The sequence below is a fragment of the Phyllostomus hastatus genome, unplaced genomic scaffold, assembly GCF_019186645.2.
Source record: "Phyllostomus hastatus isolate PE091 unplaced genomic scaffold, TTU_PhHast_1.1 phas_scaffold_555, whole genome shotgun sequence".
NCBI classification, from domain to species: domain Eukaryota; kingdom Metazoa; phylum Chordata; class Mammalia; order Chiroptera; family Phyllostomidae; genus Phyllostomus; species Phyllostomus hastatus.
This window is the reverse complement of record NW_025334036.1, coordinates 6,809,538-6,825,054: the sequence shown is the minus strand read 5'-3', so window position 1 is coordinate 6,825,054 and position 15,517 is coordinate 6,809,538. Positions and strand designations below refer to the sequence as shown.

The following is a 15,517-nucleotide window of genomic DNA, read 5'->3' as shown; positions in this document are numbered from 1 at the left end:
GAAAGAAGGTCAAACATACTCTATTGTTGAAAAACTCTAAAACAGCAAGACATGACCAAAGTATTAGCAGAGGAACCTGCGTGATTTCTCTGGACTCAGGGTCCTGCGAAGTAAGGGACTTCCCCCTGCAAATTTAATAGAAGAATCTGGTGGGAAGGCAGCCAGACTTTCCCTGGAGGTCACCCAGAGTTGACTCGGGCAATACACTGATTCTGAGGTGGACACTGGGAGCTACTGCCACAACCCAAAGGGTCAGCCTCGAAATTAAAATGAGGTCTAAAATGTCCATTCTGGACTACTCTTCTCATCCATTCAACCTGTGTTCTGGGCTCTTCCTCCTCACCCTGGCCTTAGTTCAAAAAATTGTATGGCATTTAGAACGAAAAGGCTCTCTAGTTTGGAGATTTTCAAACTGTTTGGCAGCAGCAAATACTTTTCCAAACAAACTCAAACAGGACCCTAATACAAAGTAGACAGAGTTGGGGGCACTGGGGGATGGGGAGGTGGGGCAAAACCTGAACATCCACCTCCTCGGTCAACCCCTCTACTACTGTGGCCCTGGGCTCCCACCATTTGAAAAGGTCCCCAAGGAGTCCAACTGCTTCGGTTTACACAGATGCTGGGGGCCAGGGATGGAGAGGGAGCTGCCCAAGTCTTGTGGGCTTGATTGCAGTCTTCGGTCTTCACTGACAGCCTGTACAGTTTGCTCTCCATGTTTAAAGAAAAAAAGACATCAAAGTAGTTGGTCCTAGTTTCAAAAATGCTCCCTTTCCGCTCTCACAATCACTGCCGCCCTCCTGGGAAACACCTGGCACCCCGGCATCTGCCACCAATTGCCCCAGGCTCTGCAGTTGCTCGACTGTCGTCGCTCCAGCTCAGTCAGTCATTAGGACCACCTTGAGCCTAGTTAAAAATAGAGGTCCTCTGGCCCAGGGGTGGGCCGAGTGAATCGGAAGTTCCAGGGGTGGGTGCGAGAATCTGTGGTTTGAACGTGCACTCCAGATGACTCTGATGACTGGCCAGCTTTGGAGAGCACTGCATTGAATTTAGGTTGAGTTTCTACTACAAATCCACCTCCAAAGTTAAGGAATTCTGACACTAAATCACAGCCCTTGTTGCCAGCAGGATCACAACTTCGTATCTTTCTCTGGACATCCTCTTGGGATTACAGAAGGTGAATGCTTTCTCCAAGACCTTTCACTCATGTATTCTAAAAAATAAACAAAAACCATGGACTTGTGCAAATATTTATCTAAAAGGATGTACATTGCCTACACTTAAAAAAACAGAAATCTTCAATAACAAGAGTATTGGGTCAATGAATGTTGGTGTAAAAACATAATATCGTACATTTGCTAAGAAATGTTTAGAAGATTAATAGTACGTAAATATGTCACAATATATGTAAAACAAGTATAACATGTTACAAAAGCAAATGTATAGCAAGATTCTACTTTTTCACATACATAAAGAAACTAAAAGTATAAACAAGAAAATGTTAATATCTCTGGAATGGTGGTGGAACTAATGGCAATGTTTATTTTCCTACTTGCATTTCTTCTAACCTTCCAAAATGTTTATAGAGAACATGAACGTTGAAATCCACAAAAAATGCACAAGTTATCTTAAAAGCATCTTTGGGGTGGGAATCAATAAATGGGATCAAAAGGATGACTTAAGATATTAACTACTTACACTCTTGCCCATATCTCTTAAAGATCATAAATAGATTTGTTGTTGTTGTTATTGTTTTTAGAATAAAATCTCTAGAAAACAAGGCACACTACCCACAGACTACATACAGTAACAAATTTCTAGACCACAGAAAGCAAATGAGATCACTAGATACTTAAGGAAAAGCAACCGTGTGAAGGAAGAAAATCAAAATGAAATCTCTAGTACATAAAAAAGTAAGATTTTTCAAATATAAGAGAAAGATGTTTGAAGAATCTATCCAAGAAGTCCAACTTCTGTTCACTGGGAGGAGAAAAGAGAAAATGGGGGAAAAGGTGAAATCAGAAAATAGAGAAAAACACTCAATGGAAGAAAGGCATGAGCAGGAAGATTAAAACAGCCTGCTGAGTTCAACAGAGTAGATCTTAACAAAAATACTGACCTCTTTCAGAGCGAGTCTCCAGGCTAATTGGTTTGCATGTAGTAGGTATTGTAAGCCTCACAGCAAACCTGAGTTTGAAAACCTCACTTTCCCCACATCGTAAGTGAGGCAACTATTTGAAGGATTCTAAAACCACTTGTCCAAGTCCACCCGCACACATAATATTCTTCCTTCCTTAATTAATAATCTTAATACCAAGATGGAGGTCCCTTTGTCAAGAGTGATCCTATTGTATATAGACTGCTATAAAAATAATGAAATATTTCTCTTCTGATGCAGAATATTCTTTCCCTAATTTATGGGCTGGTTAATTCTTAAGAGCTGCAGCAAATCAACGGACAGTTACAGCTGTGTTGTCACCGAGGGACTTTAGCAGAAAGGCTTTGGGCTTGACCCACATCACAATGCAAGCAGCTCATCTGTGTGACGCCAGCTCTCGTACTGACCACCAAGGCAGGAACTAATACCCGATGGCCTTGATTGGGGCACTTAACCTTTCTGCAATTGAGCAGATAACACAATGAAATAAAGTAATGTAGGAAAACACTCAGTCTCATGCCCAGCATGTAGAAGGTGCTGAGGGAAATAAATAAGCATTCGCTTAACAAATAAATAAGAAATGTGTTTACTTAATTCACTTATTAAGATATGTGAAGAAGCGACCTGTTTCTGTCAACACCAATACCAAAAGGTAAGGTCTTCTCCTGGAAGAAAGAAGTCTCAAAGATTCGATTTTCTTTCAGGATATAGGGATCAATCCTTGGATTATGGAATCTACATTGTGGGAAGGATGACAGAGGCAGAGCTTCAAAAGGGGGAGAAAAAAAAGAGAAAAGAATGGCAGGAGGAAGGGAGGAGACAAAGCAAGAAGCCAACGAATAATTATTATTTCACCAAACATTGCCACGGCACCTCCTAGGAGCCAGACTCTGCAGTGAACGCCTCACACATATTTACCTCATTTAATCCTCACAACGACCCTCCACGGCAGGGACTCGCAGTACATCCATTTCACAGATTGGTAAATTGGGTGCAGAGTAGTTACGTAACCCAATATGCACACAAAGCTGGAACTCACACTCTTCCCCTCGGGCTCCAGAGTGCAGGCTCCTTGATACCACACCGCTGTCTTTCAGGAAAGTGATAGGAAGAAACTTCCCAGTGCTTCTTCCACTGTGGTCCTAGAAGATGGACTGAGCAACTGACTGTGTCTCCTGCATCTGTTCATTCGAGGTACTCTTTATTGGGAATCTCAGTTCACAGGTCTACCTCCCAGGAAACCAGCTCCCTGAAGGCAGAAATGCACCTTCTATCTGTGAGTCTGGATCTGCCACATCCTAGCACCTGCCACTCATTAGACACTGAATCCAGAGGAGCTGCCGTGGCCCTGGAGGTGGGGGAGACAGGTGGCCAGCGCGGCGCTTCTGGGAGGCCAGGGTGTTTGAACTCATCTTGCTATTCTGACGGAAGCTTCTAGCTTTTCGGGTTGCTCTGGGGAGTCCCCATTCCACAATGCAACATGCCTGCTACCCAGTACTGGTGCAGTCTCTGTGATTTTGCAGGACAGTCCAGATTTTATAGGGCTGACTTTTTCTCAATCAAAGCAATTTGCTATGTGTTCAAGAATTATAGCTGTGCTCTGTTAAATCAATGTAAGACTTTTTACATAGATTAACTCACAAATCAGAGCAAATCCTCTGATGGCCCAGAGAATCTCTGCTTAGCCAGTTTGCTAGCAATCTTAGGGAAACATGACCTTCAAAGTCAGTCAAGACAAATACATGTAAAATATCTATGATATATAAATACATATATAGAAAATCCAGGGTGGGGCAAAAGTAGGTTTACAGTTGTTCATATGGAAAATAATGGAATAATAAATGATACCACAAGAATAAACTGTATTTTGCAACCTATTTTTTATCACAACCTATTTTTCTCCCATCCTGTATTATATATATATGGGCATATTTCACATGTATCTATATATGTGTGTGTATATATACACACACACACATATAATTAGAGAGAGAGGAGGAAAACATTGTAAACATTTCCATTTTTAAAAAGTATTATAAATAGAAAACAGAAAAATGCCAATAAGCAAAAAGGGGAGGAATAAAATTTCCCTGCCAGAAGTAATTACCTTCTGTTTTAATGTATACTCTCCCAGACATTTCTCTATACGTACGTACTGCTACAAAAAAACGGTTACAATACTGTTTCCAACCTGCCTTCTTCCCCCTTAACATCGTGAATAACATCACCCTTGTTTTCCATGCTTTTTATCATCGCTCTGACTGCGCTTTATTAGAACTTTCCCTCATTTTCTATGCTTCAAACTATTCTACAAAATGAATGCATCCTATTTACTTTGTAAGTTCCCTACTCCTGGACACATTAGACTGATTCCAATTTTTTGATCCTATAAAACACTGCTTAACCCTCTCAACGCTTTGAGTAAATGCCACTCACCTCAAACAATGAAACTCAGAAAATACACTACCAGCAGTGGCCTGACATCATGTGGAATCCACACTCGTCCTAAATTTCATTTTCTGTTTGGATTTTTTATTTCTAGATTCCATCTTTCCTGTCACCAAGTCATCCATCCACCCAAATGCTCCCTCTCTTGCTCCTTCAGCCCAGCCCCTCCCTAGCGACTCCTCTACCAGTTCTGATGAAACACCTTGCGCTTTCCCTTTTGTTAAGTCCCTTTCTGCTCTCCCCTCCCCTTTGCTTTCATCCACTCACCCTTCCTCCTATGGATGCTGCCCGCCCTTTGAAGTCTGCCGCACAAAGATACAGGCAGGCCCTGGGGGGAGGGGGGATCCAGCACACCCTGAGCCCTAGAGGAACTCAGAGTGTAATTGAAGACGCAAGGCACACATGCACGGTGGTGTGCCAGTAAATTGGCTCTCTGAAAGGGGGGAACCCTTGATATTTTTTCCGCCAATTTCCACACTATAAAATATCCCCACTACGGCCAAGCTATCAACATGATGTCACTGAGCCCGGAGGTGGGAAGAAATGCACATAAGCCATCTCCAGGACGTAACTGCATGTGCAGGAAAAGTTAAAACACACATGTGCTTTCATATATGTGTGCACATATACATGAATGCTTATATATGTGTGTATGTATACATACATATGCATGTATTTTAGCTTTCCATGGACATGCAGTCCTGTATGTATGCATCTATAACCAGACAACCAGATATTCTAGGTAGGTAATATCTTCTTTATCAACAACAGTAACTGAGCACTTATGATGTGTCCGGCCCTGCATTCAACGTGTTATATGTATCACTTTACAACACACTCCTAGCAAGAGGGAGCATCATCACTGCCAACTTGACAATTTTACCCTTGTGGAACTGAGGGGGTCATTTCCCCACAGTCATTCCACACAGTGAGTGTGAAGCCAGGATCCAATCAAGGTCTACCTGCTCTGAGGGCCCAGGCTCCGATGACTGCCCTCTCCTCCTGCTTCTTACCAGGGGGCTGGCCTCAGGGCCCCACATGGAGGACCCCCAAGGGCAGACTGGCCATGAGTCCAAACAGGTGGGCTGGCCTTCTCACTTCCCCACTGCATCACTTTGCCAGCATGCCACCAGGGCTGGTTAGTGTCGCCCAAACCTGCCCTCCAACTTTCTATGCAATCTCTCTTCATTTGGTTCCCATCTCCTTCCAGGGTATTTTTGTAAACGATAGCTTTCTCACGCCTGTCTGTATCTGTCTCCTGCACTTGTTTAAACATTTCTATCTCCTTATCAGTTATCATGGAAAATCCTTCACTGTAAAAACCTGGGGGACAGAGAACTTGTACAACTAGAAAGAATGCACACACGTCTAAAGAGGCAGACGAATGGCCCAAGAGGCCGGCCAGCTCGCAGGTGTCAGCAGGATTAGGTTGTCACTCAGAAGGCACACACAGGTGTGCACAAACGGTAGTGCCAGTGCAGGAATTTTGCAATAATTCTCCCATTGCTTGGCCCTAGGGAGTCTGAGTCTAGTTCCACAACAGAAAGACTGGAGGAAATTGGAGCGAATTCAGCAGAACACCACAAAAATGATTAAGGAATGAAAAATGAGACCAACAATGGCAGGATACACACACGAGGAATCCTCCTGCTGATGCAGAAAGCTGAGGGGAGAACGAAAAATCATTTTCAATTGAAGGCAGGAATGAGGAATTAATGTTTGTTGAATATTTACCATGTGCTGGGCACTGTTTGGCATTTAATGTGCATTAACTCCAATAACTCACAATTACCCTTTCAGAGTAGGCTGTATTCACTTCCAGGCTCTCAGACGCGTGAGGCAACGCCCACAGGGAATCGGGAACTCCTTCCAGGCCATGCAGCAAACACCTGTGGAGGCGGAAGGCAAACGTCTGTCTCACAGCCTCTGACGTACACTCACGGCTTTGCCACGTCAGGCTTCACCACCAGTGGGGGGCAGGGCTGGGACGTGAACCGGGACAGCAAGCGTCCAGAGCCTGCGGGCCCAACTCCCACCTGATGCAGCCCCTTACACCTACCAAGAGCCAACAATTTATTAGACAAGAATGAGCAGCAAGAATGAAGGCTTTTACTTGAAAATAATTGTCTCTGTCAAAATCAATCCCGCACACAGAGCCTCAAGAAGGCTTTCTGACAGGACTCAACACCCTCCCTTTGACATGTCCAAAGGAAAAAAGGAAAGAAACACATGGAGGATGCATCCCGGTCCCCAGGAAAGTGATAGTGGTACCTGTGGAAGACTCACCTGAGCAGCTTTCTGAATGAAAATTCTGAGGTCCCAAACCTGCACACTCTGCTCCCAAAAGTAGGTTTGCGGGGTGATGCCCAGAAACCCACTTTTCGAACAGCTGCTGGGGCTCTTGTGGTTCTAATGAACTTGGCTCTAGTGCCACCTGTTGCGGAATGAGGCCCTGGACCTTGGCCCAAGGTCGGCATACAAGCCTTGCTATGGTCTGAATGTCTGGCTCCCCAAAAACTCACACACTGCAACCCTAAACCCCCAGTGTGATGGTTTCAGTGGTTTTCCTGAGAAAGAGACCACGTGATCAGCAGGTGACTCAGCGCTGCCCGCCACGGCAGGCAGCCAGAAAAGGAAGGACCTGTTTGTGTACTGTATCTGCTGGCCCTCATCAAGGGCCAGGTGAGCATCAGAGCCATTCCAGACCTCGAGTTATCAGTCTTCGCAGCTTCTGGCAAGAGGGCTTAGCACAACAAGCCACAGCCCTTCTATTAGACACTGACTATTAGTGGGCATTGTCAACTTCTGTCACAGCATCATCAAGGTTAAGGCAGGATTAAAATCTGGGTGTTATGAGTGGCAGCCCTCGGAGACCTGCCTTTCCGCAAACGTGGCCCCAGGAGTGCCCGCAGCAAACCTCTCCTACCGAGCTCACACTCAGCAGCAGTGCAGCACTGGGGCCCGGGATGCACTTCCTGCCCCTTGTCCCCTCTCCAGGGATTAGCCCCGCTGGAGCACCTGGACAGGAGTCAGAGAGGCCTCTGCAGACTGAGGGCAGAAGCCACATGCGACAAGGAGCTGAGTCCAGCCTGTGCACCACTGTCTGCCCAATAACCAGCACACGCTGGAAGGCCCAGTGCATGCGGGGCACTAACTAATACAGACCTATGGGATGAAGAAATGAATAAGTGAACTAGTATCAACTGGGCCAGACAAGTAAACAGAGGCTGTGATAAGCCTGGCCCCTGTTACACAGGTCCCTGAGGTAAGCCTGTTTAAAATGCCTGATGGATCCCAGATGAGGGTTTTCATGGGCAACAGATGATCTGCACAGACAGGGAAGACCTGCCCCTTATCCAGGGGGCTAACGGAGGGGCCTGGCTTCACTCCTTCATTGCTGTCTTGAACAGAGCAGGCGCTGTTTGGTGGCCAATTAGCCGGCCCCAAGACTGTGGGGGAAGCCGCTGGAAGCCATCTCCATACCCAGACAAGCAACTCAAAGCACCAGCAGGCCAACAGCACTGTTTTTAACTAGAAAGGCAGAAACGACAAAGATGGTCTGCGGCACTCACTCCCCTGCGTTTGCCAGGACCCCGTGAATCTCTTCCGTGGGCCACTCCTGGCCAGAGTGTTCTCCCGGACCAAGTTGCAGGTCTCTGCTGACCCCGTACTCAGGCTGCGTCCGGCCCAGGGGGAGGCCTGAGCAGGAGGAGACCCGAGGGCCTGGCCTCTGTGAAGGTCATGTGCTCCCATGTGACCTGCCCCTCTCTCCCCCGTTTTCCTTCAGCTCGGCTTCCCAGGCTCCCAGCAGCCAGGCTTCCTCGGAAGCCACAGCACACATGGCAAAGCTCTTCTCCCCGCCCGGCCCAGCATGGCTCCTCCAGGCAACCCGGGCCTCGGGGCCTCTGTGTGAGCGCCCTGACCCATGGCTGAGGCCTGTTTTCTCTCCCCGGGCAGTGACCCTACCTCCCAGGATGCCTGCCATGTGTCTGTTGACTTTTCTCCTTCCTGTCTTCTCACATTTGCTCTGTCTTCCCCATCTGTAAATGGCATTTCTTGGGGCGTGCAGGAGGCCTGGGACCACAGGCATGTGTCCCGTCTGGGCCGGGCCGCAGCCCATTCCAGTCAAAGGCAGATGCCTGCGGTGCCCTGTCCTAGCGGGCAGGGGAAACACGGCCTGGAGTGTGGTCAAAGGGAGCTCTGTGTGTCTTTGTGGCTGCATGTTTGGGTGGCAGCTTGCTCCTCATTTCTCGCTATTTTTACTCTAAAAGACTCTCTCTCTTGTCCATGGCCCCTGCGCCCTGCCAAGCGCAATGCGGTACTATGAAACCATCAAGTCATTTGGAGCCCAGAAAGTCTTGGGTTCAAATTCTGTGCCATTGTTTCTTAGCTGCCCCTACCCATCCTCCTCCAGGGGAGACAACCTGAAGGACACAGGGACAGGGAAGCCTCCCACTTTGGCTCTTGTTAGGATGCTGGATCACAGAGAGTGCTGAGGTCCCGTGTCTGCTGGGCACTCCCTCAGGCCAGCCACCCACCCACCCACCCCTTAGGGCTGAACCACAAGAAAAGGCCCCAGGGACCCTTGTCACTCATGCTCATACACAATCTGCCCCTCCCAAAGCCTAGGAAAGAAGGATGAGGTCATTCTGTGTTGACCTCTACGTCCTCAATTTCTGGTGTTTTTTTTTTAAACAAAGCCATATTGTTATGTTTTGCATTGAACACTAAGTTCCCTTTTTTAACAAGAAACACATCAGTATGTAAAGGAGAGTGAGGACTTGTAAGTGAGAAATTGTAAGTGAGGAATTGTAAGTGAGGAACTCGTGACTAGGGAAGAGATGCTCTTGTTCACAGAAAGAACAGCTACCCTCTCAGCACCTAGTGGATGCCACATGCTCGGCTAAGTGGTTTACATATTTTCATCATATTCTTTCGGCTGGAAGGACCTAAGACTATTGTTGAGGAAGATGGCAATGAGGTAGGAGGGAGTGGATTCCCTGGGAAGGGAATTGATAAGGTACAGCACCCATTTATGATAAAAACACTCAGCAAAGTGGAATAAAGGGAGCATTCCTCAACACAATAAAAGCCATAGAGGAGAGGCCTACAGCCAACATAACTCAATGGGCAAAAACTAAAATCTTTTCCACTAAGATCAGGAACAAGACAAGGCTGTCCACTTTCACCACTTCTATTCAACATAGTATTGGAAGTTTTAGCCACAGTGATCAGATAAGAAAGGGAAATAAAAGGCATCCAAATCGGAAAGGAGGAAACAAAACTGTCACTGTTTGCAGATGACATGATAGGATACGTAGAAAATCCTATAGACTCCACCAAAAAACTGCTTGACCTAATAAATGAATTTGGCAAAACAGCAGGATACAGAGTCAATATCCAGAAATCAAAGGCATTTTTGTATACCAACAATGAAACAGCAGAAGCAGAAATCAAGAAAAAAAATCCCATTCGATATAGCAAAAAGAAAAATAAAATACCTAGGAATAAACCTAACCAATGAGGTAAAAGACCCGTACGCAGAAAACTATACACAACACTGAAGAAAGAAATCAAGGAAGACACAGATAAATGGAAACATATACCGTGTTCATGGACAGGAAGAATTAACATCAAAATGTCCACACTACCCAAAGCAATTTACAGATTCAATGCAATACCTATTAAAATACTAATGGCATATTTCACAGACATAGAACACTTCAAGAATTTATATAGAACCATAAATGACCCTGAATAACTGCTGCAATTTTGAGAAGGAACAACAAAGTAGGAGGGATCACAATACCTGATACCAAACTGTATTACAAGGCTACTGTAATCAAAACAGCCTGGTACTGGCATAAAAACAGGCACATAAACCAATGGAACTGAAAAGAGAGCCCAGAAATAAACCCAAGTCTCTATGGCCAGTTAATATTTGACAAAGGGGACAGCAACATAAAATGGAGTAAAAATAACCTCTTCAACAAATGGTGTTGGGAGAACTGGACAGCTACGTGCAAAAAAAAAAAAGAAAATGAAACTTGAGCACCAGCTTACACCATACACAAAAATACATTTAAGGTAGATGAAAGATTTAAATATAAGCCATGACACCATTAACATCCTAGAGGAGAACACAGGCAGGAAAATCTCAGATATTTCACACAGCAGCATTTTCACTGATATGTCCCCTAGAACAAGGAACATAAAGGAAAGAATAAACAAATGGGATCTCATCTGCATGGCTAAAAAAAACAGCATTAAAATAAAAAGAGAACCAACAGTATGGGAAAACATATTTGCCAATGATACCTCAGACAAGGGTTTAATTTCCAAAATATATAAAGAACTCACATGACTCCACTCTAAGGAGACAAGCAACCCAATTAAAAAATGGGCAAAGGACTTGAACAGACACTTCTCCAAGGAGGACATACAGAGGATCCAGAGACACATGAAAAGATGCTCAGTATCGCTAGCTATCGGAGAGATGCAAATTAAAACCGCAATGAGATACCACTTCACACCAGTCAGAATGGCCATCATAAACAAAGCAACAAACAAGTGTTGGAGAGGTTGTGGAGAAAGAGATCCCTAGTGCACTGTTGGTGGGACTGCAGACTGGTACAACCACTATGAAAAACAGTATGGAACTTCCTCAGAAAACTAAAAATGGATCTGCCTTTTGACCCAGCAATTCCACTGCTGGGACTATATCCTAAGAACCCTGAAACACCAACCCAAAAGAACCTATGCACCCGAACATTCATAGCAGCACAATTTGCAATAGCCAAGTGTTGGAAGCAACCTAGGTGCCCATCAGGGGCACCTAGGGATCAAAAAACTACAGTACATTTACACAATGAAATTGTATGCAGCAGAAAGAAAGAAGCTCCTACCCTTTGCAATGGCATGGATGGAACTGGGAAGCATGATGCTAAGCGAAATAAGCCAGGCAGTGAAAGACAAATACCATATGATCTCACCTTTAACAGGAACCTAAACAACAAAACAAAGGAACAAGCAAAATATAACCAAAGACACTGAAATAGAGAACAGGCTGACAGTGACCAGAGGGGAGAGGAGAGGGAATTTCAGGGGAAAAGGGGAAGGGCTTGCAGGAACAAGTATCAAGGACCCATGGACAAAAACAAGGTGGGGGTGGAAAGGGGAGGGAGGTGGGGAGGGGTGAGGTGGTGGGCTAGGATGGGAGTAAAAGGCAGAAAACTGTACTTGAGCAACAATTAAAATTTAAAAACTGGGGGCGGGGGAAGGAACAGACTATTGAGAATTCACTGACTCAGGTGACCAGAAGGCCCAGGAGTGGTCCTGGCACAACTTGAACCAAAAGTATAAACTTTGAATGGTATCATCTGTGCTGTCTTTCTATTTCTGTGTCTGTGTGTAGCTGTCTCATTCTGTGTCTGTCTCTGTCTGCCTTTCTCTGTTTCCCTCTGTGTGTCTTTGTCCATTTCTCTCTCTCTGATATACTCAGAGGTGTTTATACTATGTGGGTGCTTTCATAGAGCTTTTGAATCTGAGTTATCATCTGGTATTTCTATCAGGCTCCATCTGCTTCCAGAACTGTGTGCAAACAGTAACATCCCAAGCTCAGAAAAGAAGGGACATAAAACATTTTTATGTCTCTGACCTGAAGAGCCATATGATCCAGAGTATGTGGAAGGAACTCAGAAAAAGGAAGGAAGAACAGATTGTCAGGCCTAGCCACAGCCACAAGGAGATTCTTGGGCCAATTTTCATAAAACCAGCCTCAGCACATGCTTCGTGCCCACAGTGCAGCTTTCCAAACAATTGTGTCTTGTCTTTTAGGAGAGCATGCAGGCCTGGGTTTAAAACCCTGGCTCTACTGCTTTCTACTGTGTGATGTGGAAGAAGTTACTTAACTTTTCTGTGCCTCAGTTCTCTCCACTGTAAGACAGGAATAATAATTCCTACTGTTGAAGGGTGTTATGAGGATCAGACCTATGGAAAGCCTTTAGCCTGGTGCCTGGCCAACAGCGGTGACGGTGCTGAGCATGATGCTGATAGGAAGGGGAAAGAAGAAGTGGTCCAGATAGTGCTGGTAGAATCTTCCAGTTCATTCCTCTACTTTCCACAACCCACGTGCACTTTACAAAGACAGCACCTATCAGTGACAAAGTGCCCCTGCCTTTCAGACACACTTCTGCCTGAGACTTCCAGAGTCACCACTGAGCACTCCAGTCCCTTCAGCTGAATTTCCACAGGAACTGAGCAAGAGTCACCTCATCGTGGTGAACAGTGAGCTAGGCTCTGGGCTCGGGCCTGACAGTGCCAATGTGAACAGGCACATGTCTGTGCCTTCCATTTCACACCTTGTAACTGCCTAGCTTTCCAAGCACAGTGTGGCTTCCTTTCCAGCTTCTCCACTTCTCTCCCATCTTCCTTTCTGCTCCAAGATCTGACTTCTTGGTTCCTATTGCACCTGAGGTCTCACTAGGGTAAGCCAAGTGAACAACAAAAATACAATTTTTTTCCTCCTTAATGCAAACCAAGAACTTCCTCCTGCCTTGCTCCAAAGTTATCATGAGGAAATTCCTCAACATTTAGAGAACACGCTCTAAAAACCAAGGTGAGCTTCATCACTGCTAAACCAAGTTATGTTTAGAGCTGAAGCACAAAGAACTGAGTGGCAAATTTTAAAAGACAATATTGACCCAGAGCTCATTTCACCCTCGAGTGAGCTGACGGCTGTTCTTGAGAGAGAGAGATGCTGTCCCATCACGTTTTACAAACACACACTGGCCGTGGAGATTTCAAAGAGTATACGGAGAGGAAAGACACAAGATCTGGAACCAGACGCCTGGGTTCAGGTCCCAGCCCTTTGGTAGCTCCGTCTGCCTGAGTTCGATTTCTACATCTGCAGATGGAGGGTAAGCATGAAGCTGGCTTCTGTGTGCATGTAGGGATGGGCTTGAAACAGTGAAGAGCTCTGCAAAGATAAGGCCTTTTATCCTTTCGATCCTTTGAACATCATTCTAGGACAATTCCACTTTCAACCTTAAGGGCTGGGATGAGGCTCCCAGCTGTGGCAGGACCACATCCCTGAGCCTATCCCATAGTTCTCAAGGCCCCTCCCGCAAGCCTAAGTTGGAATGAGGTCAGCCATCACTCCCTTGCAAGGGGGTCGAACAGGCCTGCACCAGGCACTGGATCGTGGTCTGTGATGAATGCTATTACCAGGAGCCTCTGGTGCATTGAGGCTGAGGTGGCGGCGAATATTTTGCAGGGTAACTTGCATATATATGTATGTGTTCCTGGGCTGGGCAGTCTACTCCTGGGGAACATTCCAAGAATATAGGGACGGACCAGAGTAATCTATCTTTGAGACCCAAATGCTCTTGAACAAAAGCACATGGCAGCCGGGAAAAGAAGTTAAAACTCATGGCAGGTTTAGCAGCTGGGTTGCCTAGCTGAGCCCAAGGTGAGTGTGAAGGGATAACAAGTACAGCAAAGGTGCTCCTGTCAGGGCTTTCCCTTCGCACAGTGACCATCTTCCTGCATCCAAGCCCACACGGGCGAGTCTACGTCACTCACAGATCAAATAAGCGGAAGCGTGATGCCTGACCCCGAGGAGCACCAGACAAATGCTGGCTGCTGACTTTTGTCAATGTGGCTCTTCTTCTGCCCCTTGATCCTTGGGTTTGCATCCAGGACAGAAGGTAAAGCACTTGACCAGTGTTTCATGACCACCGGTGCGGCCAAACGTCCTGCCACAGTCTGCAGAGGGCACCCGGCACTCCTATCCAGCCCTGCCCCTCCAAGACCCAACAGCTACGAAGAAGCTAAGGAATCACTAGGGAGAAGAGTCTGCAGCAGAAGTGCAGTTCTGCACAGAACCAGAACCTCCGCTCTTGGGGAAAGGGTGTAGACAGCACTCACCCAAGTCCCCAGGGAGCTTGGCAGCTGGTGTGGTCACATCTGGTGAAGAAAGAATGAATGCATGTGTGAATTCACAAACCCCTCTGCATGCACTGTCACCTGTATGTGTCAGACTACAAGCAAATGAGCCAACTCAGTGAATAAAGCACAGAATGTAGGTCCAACTGCAGGGCTGCTTCCCACTGGCTCAGCGGGACTGAACAAGCAGCTTAACCACTCACTGCTCAGTGTCCTCCTCAGTACAACAGAGGACCCTGTGATATCTCCCTCACAGGGCTACCATGGGGATTAAATGAGGCAATTCATGAAAAGCACTTAGGATGAGCCAGGAACAAAGATTCAACGAATGCTAGCTATAGTGATCATGATAGTGATAACTACTCAGCTACATCAAAACAGTGAGGCAGCCAAAGTTGAAGAAGTGAAATGCAGATGCTGCCAACAGACAATGAAAGGGGCCAAATTAGCAGATCCCCTCATAGTGCTCCCATCACTGCTATAACAAGAAACCGCATGGGCAGATTGGTGATGGTGCTTTTTTACCTCCCAAGCCTCCGGGAATGGAAGTCAATAATCGAACATCTCCTGATAGCAACATCTTATGCACATATGTTGTCCCTGGCACCCTATGCCTGTTGTTACTGGTTGTGCTCTGTTTGCGTGTTTTTCCATCACTCTGGTTGGCAAATTTGATATCCTCATTAGCTGGGAAACAACCGACTGTGATCTCAAGTCTGTGGAAGGTCAGCTCAAGAAGCAGCATCTTCCTAGCAACAGTTGCTAGGGAAGATTATAAGGGTGGATTCAACTCCCAGTGGAGATGAAGACATGGAGGGCTATATAATTGGCATTTGTTTGAATGAGGCAGGTGGGGGACTTGCCACTATGAAGGGCATATGTAATCTCTTTGGTGAGGAGTTCTGGCTGGCCTTTTTGTTTTATTTGATGTCATTTCATTTTCCTAAAATACAAAAACACAAAAGTATC

At 45.9% G+C, this 15,517-nt stretch overlaps 1 long non-coding RNA gene across 3 annotated transcripts in view; it reads right to left on the bottom strand.

Moving 5' to 3' along the window:
* The window catches only part of LOC123809711, a 106,529-nt gene that overhangs the window by 57,165 nt on the left and 33,847 nt on the right, over window positions 1-15,517 (bottom strand). For all 3 annotated transcript variants that reach the window (XR_006784069.1, XR_006784068.1, XR_006784070.1), the window contains one exon: window positions 6,396-6,492. This is a non-coding gene — a long non-coding RNA (uncharacterized LOC123809711). The remainder of the gene's footprint in view (window positions 1-6,395; window positions 6,493-15,517) is intronic.